At 32.2% G+C, this 12,090-nt stretch overlaps 1 protein-coding gene across 2 annotated transcripts in view; it reads right to left on the reverse strand.

Moving 5' to 3' along the window:
- The window catches only part of LOC124948350 (neurotrimin-like), a 155,867-nt gene that overhangs the window by 25,869 nt on the left and 117,908 nt on the right, over positions 1-12,090 (reverse strand). The gene's annotated exons all lie outside the window — the stretch shown is intronic.

Consider the following 12,090-nt stretch of genomic DNA (forward strand, 5'->3'; position numbering starts at 1 on the left):
TTCTTTCTATTAATTCTTTGTTTTTTTTTTCTTTTTTTAATATTATAAATAACACCACTCGTTATCAAGAATCAAAGCAAAATTCGAGATATAATTATAGATATATACTCGATGTTGGTTGAAACTTCCATATAATATGAATTATATATACATTGTACTATAGGTTCGTGCGAGTTTCTCACGTTTCTACATTCACTATATCTCTTAGTGCTATCAATCTCGAGTTGAGTCGAACTAGTCCAGGGTAGCGAACCGAAGGCAATGTTGTGCTGTATAATAGTTTGATATAAAATAGAAAGGTCATGAGTTAGCCTGGAACATATGACGCGTGCTTCTAGACTTTCAGATGCTCGCCTTTGCAAAGAAACTCGCCATTGGTCCACCAATATAACACAAAAATGTCATCCACAAAAAAGAAAAAGTACATATTCTGACGTTTGGATAAATGCATCTTGATAATAAATGCAATCGTCCGGGAATATTACAAAGGCAATTTATTTCTTATCATTTGCAATAAAATTGTTACGTTATCTTGTGTAGGATATAAAGAAATATTTTCCACTTTTCTTTTTCGCATTTCTTCTCCTTTTACAATCTGTAATTGTGTCAGAAAATTTTGTTGAAAAGTTATCTGTCTTTTGTTTATATAAACTCATATAATAATATTACGACTCGTTATATGCTTTAAAAAAAATATATTTCAGGTTAGTTTCACGTTAAAACGAAGTTTAATCAATGACTTTTTTTTTATTTGTCTGAAAGTGGAAAAAGAAAGGGTTTCCTTCGTAAAGGCAATAAGAATAGGAATTTGCTTCAACTACGGTCGTCACTGTGATCTCTCCATTTACTATCTGCTCTCCATCTCCTGATTGAACGAGAGACAGAAAGGGAGGTCGCATGGCGAATCGTATGTCCTGCACCCACAAGCCATGCGTCTCGCATCAATCTAGGTCTACCTCGTCTATTTTGACTCCCGGTAACCGCAGCGCTATCGGAGACTAGCTCCAGATTTTCCAGGATTTTCACCTCGCCTCGCAGTTCCTAGACGGAGAGAATCTTCGTTTTCACAAAAACGAAAATTCTCTTTGATACTTCCGCAATCGGAATTTATAAGATATCGTTCCTAGATATTAATTATCTTTTGATAAAAAATTGATGATGAAACCTTTAAGATCATTAAAATAACAAGTGAGAAAAAAGTTTCCCCAATACGTTCAATTACATTGAAATGAAAAAATATAATAATTAAATCGCACTCTATAATAATTTCGTAAAATTTTGTTAAATTGATGATATAAATATTTCGAAATGTAATGCATGAAAACAAATCCGGAGTAGGAATTTTACGGATCAATTAAAACTTGTTACCAACTATTCAAAAATTATCTCTCTTTCTAACTCTTGTCTCTTGAGACATGGTAAAAATTTAATAAAATTCATATGTTCACGTTCACATATGTTCACTCATAACAAGTTCTCAAAAATATCCCTTTTCTGAGAAACAATGATCGCATATAACTATCCCAAAACATAATAAAATAGGAACATTTTTTAACGCACTGTCAGTCTATTACTGACAATGAGACAGTTGTAACTTCTCGGAGAAGAATCGAGTCACATTTGCAATAGTTTTTGTATAGGTCTTTTCTTTAACAATAGGCGAATTTAAAGTATTTAAAACAGCGAAGGACGACAACTTAGTCGAACTAGCCGCAAAGCTTTTCTCTTTGTATAATTTACGTAGTTCTTTGTACAAGAAGAAAGTTAAGCCTATTTAATACAATATAGAGAATAATTTTATGTCATATTTTCTTTTAAAAAGAAAATTTTATTTAGCGTTTTTTTCCTTTATGCAAACATATGCTATTTCATTTCCCTCAAAATAAAAATGGTCATAATGAATCATTATTTATACTAATAAGCTTGTGTTAGAGCAAATGTAATCGGCACTTGTGAGAGTCCCAATGCGATCATTGCAAACACTGTTCTCTGTATATTCGCTTTCATAACATGTGTAATCGGCACGAAATATGTTTGTGTGGTTAAGTAAGGACAATTGAATATAAATCGAAGACTGTAATTTGATGAAATAATTAATTATCGTAATCTATAAGAATTATAAGATCAAAAAATCTTACAAATTGTTTTCATATCTCAAAATTAGTATATACATGGATAATGATTCAGTAATTTAGTAAATAAATGATTCCAATACTTTTCTTAGAGATGCTGAAATGCTCTTCTCAACAAAATGAAGTTCTCCCCCCCTCTCTCTCTCTCTCTCTCTCTCAGACACACACATATACTTTCTCTTTATCTCTCTATTGATCTACGAATCCAATACTACAATTTTTTGAGATTCAGTATTCAGTAAATATATATTAACGAATCAATTATAAAACGATAATAAGCTGTTCATTTATTGGATAAACATATGTATTGTACTCTTAATTCGAAATTACCGCCAACTTTCTGTTATAAATATTCTCGAAAATGTTGTTGTTGTAAATTATTGCAAATATAGATTGAATAACGGTTTCTACTGTTTTTTCATTTTGATCGACTTTAATACGTTTAGAATGCAATTCAGTGTTGAAACTATTTTTATTCGCGTTGAATATGTTTTGTAATATTCATTATATAAAATAAGAAGTAATTTTTATATAAAACGTTTTCCTTTTTTTCTATTTCTTAAAAGCTAGTTATATCGAAAAAAGAAAAACTGAAAATCCAAAATTGTGGGGTAATTTTATCTACCCCAAAGTGAATTTCCGTTGAAAAAATCTTTCTTACATAACTCGATGTGGTTTAAATACTAAGTTTTATTAAAATCAGAATTTCTGAGATAAGAACCTTCCCTTATTAGGTAGATGTCTCTCGAGAATCATATCTCGGTCTCTTGATTTTTGGCATATAAAAGAGAACGATAGTTATCACGGATTATATCAAATTTGTCCTATTTGTACTCTTATTTACTTATACTTTATTTTTTTCTTATCTTTACTTAATATATCTCTACACAAATAAATCGTGGGCTATTTAATTCCCTCCAATTATTCTCACGTCGTCACAAAATGGATGCAGTTTTCCAGAAAGAGAAAGAGAGAGAGAAAGAGAGAGAGAGAGAGAGAGAGAGAGAGAGAGAGAGAAAGACTAAAACAAATAAATTTCAGTGAAAACAGTCGGTTCAGTTCTTTCTTTCACGTCACATTCCACTCTCTTTTCTTGTCTTTAACACTGTACGCCCGGTATTAAATATATTTGGTCATTTATTTTTTTTCCTTCCCTCTCTTTCTCTCTTTCTTTTTTTGTCTCGCTTTCAATCTCCTTTACTTGAGTCTGCAAGAGTGCCACGAGCAGCCACGTTTCTTTGTATTTAGATCTTACCGTAGCAGTATCTTAGATTAAGATAAAATATTTCTACAGTCTTTCGTAATTTTTCCCGACTAAAAGGACAGGAAGAGATACAGCGAGACGACAACTGGTAAAAGACACGAACAATTATATTAAACTTTTTCCATTTGGACTGGACACTATGGCCTGCAGACTGTGGTAAACAAAGGGTATGAATATTACGTCGTTTAAAAGTTATGGTTTCTATGTTCCTTTTCTACATTTTACGATATTATTGTCCTACAGTCGCTGTTAAATTTACGTTGTAATATTAATAAGGTTATTGATACAATAGGTAAAATATGTAATTTTCGAAACGACGACTGTTCTACATGTTTGCACGAAATGTGTTATAATGAGTGTTGATACATATTTAATGTACGTTAATGATGCTACACATTCATATATCTGCGTGGATTATTTAATATGAAGTATCGCTCATGTCAATATTGCAATAGAACACTCTTGTTCAAAAATATTGGGTTGATAGATAATTATCTGTGCAAAGTTAACGTTTAAATTTTATATCACTTTTATTTAGCATTTTTTTATAACTATTTCATTACCTGTTTCTATATCATTACAGCTGCTGATGTTTTTTTTTTTTTAAATAGTAATGTGATGCTTTTATAGAAATAAACCTTATTCATTCAAAATTTTGCGTAAATTTATGCATTTATAAAATGGTTTTATAAAACGTTCACATTAATGTAAAATTAAAATTATAGCAATTATTAAAGTTAATGAAATATTTAAGATTAAAAAATATTGTTTAGCGAGGTGACTAATAAAAATAAAGATTGTCAAAATAAAGACCATGAAAATTTAACGCACAACTCAAGAATATTTTTTGATTTACATATGTTACTTGCAACTTTCCTTTGTTTTTCTTTACAAATTTCACTCCTCGCGCGTTTTCTATTTCAACTCTTACGGCTTTGTTTAATCATGCCAACGTGACGTTAAAATAAAGCGGTTCCTTCTCGTCTCTGGCTTTTCTCTCCCTTTTTTCTCTTAAATTTTTTTTTTTATTTTCGTCCTTTTTTCTTCCCCTATTCTGTTCTCGTAGAGTTGCGTCTACTAAACCAGGAGACTTTGTGACAGTAGAAAATAGTGTAGATCATCCGTTTCGATGGTCGTGGAAATGGCTTAAAAAACAAAAATGAAACAAAAAAAGTACTCCGCCATCGCGGTATTGGTGTAAGTCGAGCGTGGCTTAATTTCGATGCGTAAATCGAACAGCTATTCGAGTCATTGCATGCCAGCGTGCCAAATGGGACGTCCTCTATGGATGTGTATGTGCGAGAGAAAGAGAGAAAGAAAACAAGAGAGCAAGTCGAAATTCGGATGGACGTTAAAAGAGGAAAACTTGTGACGAAATGTTCGAAATGAATCCGCAACTCGTTCCGGATTTGATCACGATAATTACTTCTTCCTAGCGATGAAGATACTAAATTTTAAACACTTTTGAAAACTCTAAAATCTCACAAATTTTCTCACGAAACTTCACGATGATTATTTTTAGAAAAAGTAAAAAATCATGTGCTTTTAGAATATGATGACATGAATATCATTGAGATATATATTATGGATTTGCGAAATCATAAATAGATTTTAAATCGTCCCTTGATTTACCGTTTCCGTCGATTATCGAATAAGCTGGTAAATTATTTTACTGTTGCCCATTAGCGATTGTTATCGAAAAGTATGCGAAGCGATCGATAGCAATACAATTGTATCTATCTGATTAATAAACATCGCCAGCCACTGTGTTCTCTACTTCGAAAATGAAGTATATCGTGCGGTGGCGTATGATTTACGCTGCAATGCATCACTGCAACTGCGTAACAGATTTTAAGCATCGTCGACGAATAGCTTCATGCCCGTCGCTCTGCAACGATACATTGCCTTTCCATTATAGTTATCGATTCGGCCGTAGCTCAACGTATTTCCGATAATGTCTATGAACTTATCAGCAAAGTTACCAAATCCCAATACTTCGTATGACGCCGATAATGCGATAGAATCATTCGAAAGAAAGAGAGAAAGAGATAACTTTGTAATTTCAACGTTTCGCCATTTTCCTTTTTCCAATCGATAAAATCTCGGGCGAATTAATTAAACTTAACTCGGTAAATAGCTTCATTAAATTTACAAACAGGGCTTATAAAATATATCGCATGTTTTTCGACGTAAAAGCATTGCTTAAAATAACTTACAATCTCGAATAAAATTACAATTGAAATCAATGCACGAAAACACGGGTAAACTATATTTCCTAATTTATTTTCGCATACAAAGAGCGTGTAAAGAAAATTGTCGAACGGTAATCGTTTGAAAATATATTTTGCACAATAGATCTATTTTTCTCTTTCTCTCTACTTGTTTTCTCCTCGCTTTAACTTCGCATGAAACTATACGTGATTACAAATAAATCACATTCATTTTTTCCTTGACAAAAAAAAGAAAAAACGGCACGATTGTGTGGTAAATTTAAACGAAATGTTCGTAAAAAACATAATTAAAGCTCAATCAGCGACTCTGAATAGAGTACAAAAATCTATAATTCAGATTAAAAGAAGTAATCTATTTGTGGAAAATACTCTAACGTTTTCTATTTCATTCTTTTACCTTTCTTTTTATTGTTCTTTATATTTTTTGAAAAAAAAAAATACATTGAAAGATTTTTTGTAAGTTATATAATTTTCCTTGAATAAATTAGATAATATAGATATTATTACCAAATAGAAAAATTTAGACGAAAGAGAATTAAGAAGCTGTGTATTTTTCTTTTAATATTATCTGTGATCATACTAATAGATTCAACAAAAGATTATAAAAAGCAGTTTCGAAACTTTCTATTTTTACCAATAAAAATTATAACATTAAGGAAACACCAAATATTTGTTTTGTACATATTGAATGTGTGGCCAGCATGAACTTTATAGACTCTATTGATTATTTTCTTATGGTCCGTTCGTTTCATTATTGATAATAAATTAAACCTCTATTTATGCAATTTACTGTATCGTCAACATAATTATTATCGTTATATTAATTACCAGGATTATTGTCGAACAGACATAAAATCGTAATAGATCTAACTCTTGTTCATAGAAATTACGAGTTGTCAAATATGCTTTTAACATTTAAGATGCATATTGTAGAGAATTTCAACAGTAAAGTGCACCAAAACGAAGAATCAGTAACTAAAGTTAGAAGTATACTTTATTCTACAAAGTAGGCAAAACTACTCATGCGCCAAAAACGAACTGACATTCAATGTCTACTACTACACGAGTAACTATTTACATATTTTATGTAGAAATGTATATATGATATTTAAAAGATAAAGTGATAATTTCACAGAGTAGTGAAGGGTTGTTGAAATTTAAACAAATATTTGCAAGATCTGCACTACATGTGATTGTTATTTAACGATATGCCCTTTTAACTTAAAACCTAAATAAACGATTTGGAGATGTACTCAATTGCAGACTTATGAACTGAATAATTATCATTTTCAATGAGATATGGATTTTAAAAGAGTCAATTCGCTTAAGTTCAAATGCGAATCACAAAAAGCCGTTGAATCGAATTCCGTGAGGAAAAGAGAAAGACGCGAAAGCTCTTTCGTCGTCTAATCCGTGAGCTTAAAGAGAAAGCTCACGTGACAACAGGCTGTCGGTTAATTAGCAAGTGCAAGCCTGCTCCAACTTCGTGAATAATTCAAGTGCTTTGCGCCCGCTTTCTGCCGTGGGATATCGTGCACGTATACATACATACATGCGTAAAGGTGAGACCCCTATGAAACGTGGCCAAGTCTTGTAAAGCGTATCATGTATGTTCGAAGCCACTCGTAATGGATACTGGAAGCATACATTACAAAGATGAACGATGAAAAAAAAATCAATTAAATGAAGAGAGAATAAGTTTAAAATTCTTATTATTTAATGTTCCTTTTCCGATCGATCGAATTAATATCAAAATTGCAGCTGTGAGTTTCATTAAGAAATACGCAGGATCTTTAAATAATTTGTAAAAATTTGTAAGAGAAGGTATTATCAACAGAATGTAATTTTAAATATTTTCCATACGAAGTCCATAAGAGGTTATAGATTAAAAGTGTATTACGAGTTTGTGCTAAAATAAAATGGTGTACTTAAGATATCCACGCCTTCGTTATATAAGCCGCAAAAGGTATTATATTTTACGTAGGTTTTATTTACATTACCGCAAGATACAAGAGCAGCGGGACGTTTTAATAACGTGCCAGCTGGTGTGGAACAAACCCTTTCAGTATATATGTACGTACGTATATCGTGATATACTATATATCTACATATAAATATATATACCTGTATACATAAATATATAAATTGGTATGTATTACACTGTGTTGAGGTAATAGATATAAACATGCGAAATGAAGAAATGTAAATTAATACATGTACTGTATGGGTAATAATGGGGTTAACGGTAGTAAAAGTGACTTATAGTAGTAAACAAAGTATAACAAGTGAACAATGTATGAGTAATGATAATATGCACAGATGTACACATGATGAACTATCAGAATGCATAAATGCCCATTATCTAATTATCTAATACTACATAGTGTGCTGTCGAGCGCAAATTGTTATATTTGAGCATGGAAATGTTTAAAGGGCATTTCGTAAATACTACATAAAATTTATGAAAGTTCAGATGGAGAATATTATGTGATTGAATTCAAGAAATGTTTGTTAGTTCAAGAAGATTTAAAAAACATTTCACAGACATTTTTATCACATTTTATATTTTTATATGTAATATCTATATAACTCTTTTTTTCAATTAATTATAAATCTTTTTATATAAAATCCTACATATATCAATCTCGTACAACTCCGAACTCACTTATCGCTTTTCCTACTTTCCAGAGCGATATGCGAACTTATTTATTTAATTCTTCAACATTGCCAATACCAATGTATTACATATAAATATCTAAAAATTGTCTTTTACAATACGAAAAAGGAATAAAAATAATGAAAGTTTACCGTATATTGTATATTTCGTATAATAATGAAAATAATCTGGACATGAAAAGATTATAAAAATATTTATTTTCATTATATTTCTATTAACGCAAGCGTCGAGAAAAACAAAAACGATATTGCGATAATCCTTTTTTAAATAAACAATTTAATTTACATTTGTTTTTTAACTTATTATAGATTATACGTTGTTTTTATATCAATACTCTTATATTCATCTTTTTTTATTTATGCTTTTCTTTTTTCTTTTACTTATCTTGTCCTTTAGATATCTCTTCACCTTCCTCTAACGAATCATTCGCATAATTCTTGGTTTATGCATTATTTCACACTATATAATAATTCGTGACAATATTATACGTCGTATTATCATAGATATGTTTATAGGCACATACGTATAGTTTCTGGACTTGTTCAAAAATCGATTGTTCATATTGCAACTCAATTATGCAAAGGAAATACAAGAGAAAATTTCTAAAATCATGGCAAGTAATGTGGAGGAAATAAAAAGCAATATTTGTCAGCGATGTTTCGTTGTTGTTATTGTTGTTGCTGTTGTTGTCGTCAAGAAATGCAGCATCCTCAGTGCGTTATTGTTATTCACAGAAATAAACTGTCCAGCTTTGCGAGTCGATAACGAAACGGGAGTTGTAGTAGCTTCACTACCGCTTATTTGGGAAAAAGCACTTCTCAGCTTGGTAGAGGATAAAGAAGAAAGGCAAAATCTCTCTTCTCTCAATCTCTCTCTCTCTCTCTCTCTCTCTCTCTCTCCCCCTCTCTCTCTCTCCTTTTCTCTCTTTCTCACGTACACATGCACAACACACACAGACACACATACACACGGTCACACATAGGCATTCATTTTCAAGGTGCTTCTTACACGAGGAGAGAGGAAGAAGAAAACGAACGAACAATTTTCTCGTAAAAGATACTTTTGGTCATGGTCTGTTGCTATCTTGTTATCTGTCAGCGTCTAGAGAAAAAGAATGGAAAGGCAGAGAAGGAGCTACGCGAGGACAAGGGAAAAATGAAAATACATGTACTGTCAAGTGCCCGACGGAAGATCCTCATCCAAGGAATTGAGAATAAAGGAATTGAGTACCAAGACAATGGATCACTTTATCGAAGGACATATGATCCGTCAAAAGGACTTCGTCTGGATTTTCGATCGAAATCTTTTGGCTATCGTTACTAAGGCAAGGAAAACAGAAAGGCAGAGAGAGAGAGAGAGAGAGAGTGAGAGAGGAGAAAAGGGGACGGAACGACTCTATTTACCCGATACATAAAAGCGTCGACTCGAATGACGCTCGCGTGTAACGCTATCAAATTGCTGCAGGCACCGAACGAATATTTCTCTTCGCCGTTCTTCTTTCTTTTTTCTTCTCACCCTCGGCCCATATCGACGTAAAAGGAAACAATAATAGCGTTACTGCGTTGGTTATTGCTCAAAAGTACTGTTCATCGTGGTAATGCCCCCAGTCGTTATGGTTTCTACAAGATGGTGGAACAGAGGGATAATGGTGAAAGAAAGACGGACTGAAGCGCGGAAAGCATCTTACAATTTCTTTGGAAGCGTTTTAAGAGAAATTCACGATACATCTTTCTTATACTTTGGCTATCTTTAAACCGATTGGGAAATAAAAATAAATCCAGAGTAAAAATGCTCCATTTACTTCTTCTATTGATTCTATAATATTCATAAATAATAAGGTAATTGTAATCTTTCTTTATTAATACCATACTTATTGATCTTTCCACCTGCATAATATATAATGTATCTATTTATTACTATAATATTCATATATCTATATTTATATGAATAATCAATATATAATATATGTTCGTTATAAATACTATACATAAAGAGAAGGAAGAAAAAAGAAATGAAAATCTGTCTCTACAAATTCGTTATTTCAAGAAAACCAAGGAAAGAAAGAGAAGAATCTTCGGAGATACAATTACGAATGGACCACAACATTTTTCGTTTAGTTCATTATATCATTGAAAAATAATACACGCTAATTAAGCGACTTAGAGAAAGAAAAAGAATATTCCTCCAATATTTCTTCTCTCTTCGTTTGCCGGCTGGTTCTACAATATAATTGTACCAGCTGAGTTCCTGCCGTGCCATTATACGCTTGTTATTCATTACGCGCCGAGAGGAATGTCGCTTGAGAAAAAAAGGACATGAGGTGGTTCCGGCACTCTCACAATCCAAGATTTCTTTCTCTTCTTCATCTTCTACGAGTGGCTAACCAGTTGGCTAGTTTGGACATGTCCACAGCCCCAACTCTACTAGTTTCTCTTCCTCCTCTTCATTCTCCTCTTCTTCTTCGTGGCAATGCCACCCTCCAATCCTCGTAGTTACCAGCTACTAGCTCGCGTTACCACGGCTCGACTTTCAAGCAGCCAACCTCTCACCAGTATACCGTGTGTTACTTCTCTCCTCTAATATTGCGAAATTTGTGCAATCTCGAACGGCTAGTCTACTCGAGCTTTGAAGATAAGCTCGGCGATTCACCTTTTTTCTCCGACTACTTTTCCCTCATAGATTCCTCGTGAATGAGGAAGCTCTAGAAAGATGAGGATGAGTAGTGAAAATCTCGTGTAGCAGGTAGATACTACCGACCTAGGCCGTTTCAAAGGTGTGAAGAACATGGTGCGCGAAAATCAATTGCTTCTGTTCTAAATCTCTCGTAAACTCTATTCAAGGGAATTTTTTTAACCAACAAGAAGGATAAAAACACGGTTTGAATAATGTTTCTATTCTTAATTCATACACTGTATCCTGATTGATACACTCTATCAATGAAGATTATTGTAATTATGAAATCTGTATATGTCTTAATGTATGAAGGAAAGAGATATCGTATTTATTTGAAAAGCAACCTGACAATCTTCAATTATCTGGCATTAGTTAAAACACTACAACAATGCATACTTTTTTGTTATCGCGAATCAATTTTCGTGATCTCGTTTATTTTACTTCGCCGTTAATGAGATTGGATCCATAATGTAAGAACGAGGAAAGTGAAAAAAAAATCAGGTGAATGAAAGAGAAAATAAGTGTTTTTAAAATACTTGATATCTGATAAATGAACAAAAATTAAGAAAATAATTTATTTAATATTTATTGCTAAATTTTTTACTAAAAAAATGTATTAGATAATTTAATGATTCTGTAATATCAATGATATTATCAACAAAAAATTGTATAAAGAGTGTTATAATAAATCGATTATGTAATAAGAGAACATATCGAATAATTGTAAAACAACTAGTCCATAGTTTTGAATTTAAAACATTTGCGATATCTTAAATTATTATGCTTCCTTGTGCCAGTTCTTTTTTACTGTCCATATCATTATAGACATCGATATCTCTATGCACTTTTCTTCCACTCTAACGCTTTCCGCGTCTTTATCCGAGCGAACGAAAATTCCCAGGTAAAAGAAAATGAACTTTAGAAACCACGAAACGGAAGAGTTGCAAAGTTTCGGTTTGAAGTAGGTTAGGCGAGCAGTAAAGGAGAGTTTAAGTCAATTCTTCTTTGCGTAAAAGTTTCCGATTCGTTCAAGCACTAAGGTAATACTGCTGAATAAAGTGGTTAGTCATTTCTATTATTTGGTTAATTATTTATTCAACTTTCATGTACACG

This window comes from Vespa velutina, chromosome 4 (genome assembly GCF_912470025.1).
Source record: "Vespa velutina chromosome 4, iVesVel2.1, whole genome shotgun sequence".
NCBI lineage: Eukaryota > Metazoa > Arthropoda > Insecta > Hymenoptera > Vespidae > Vespa > Vespa velutina.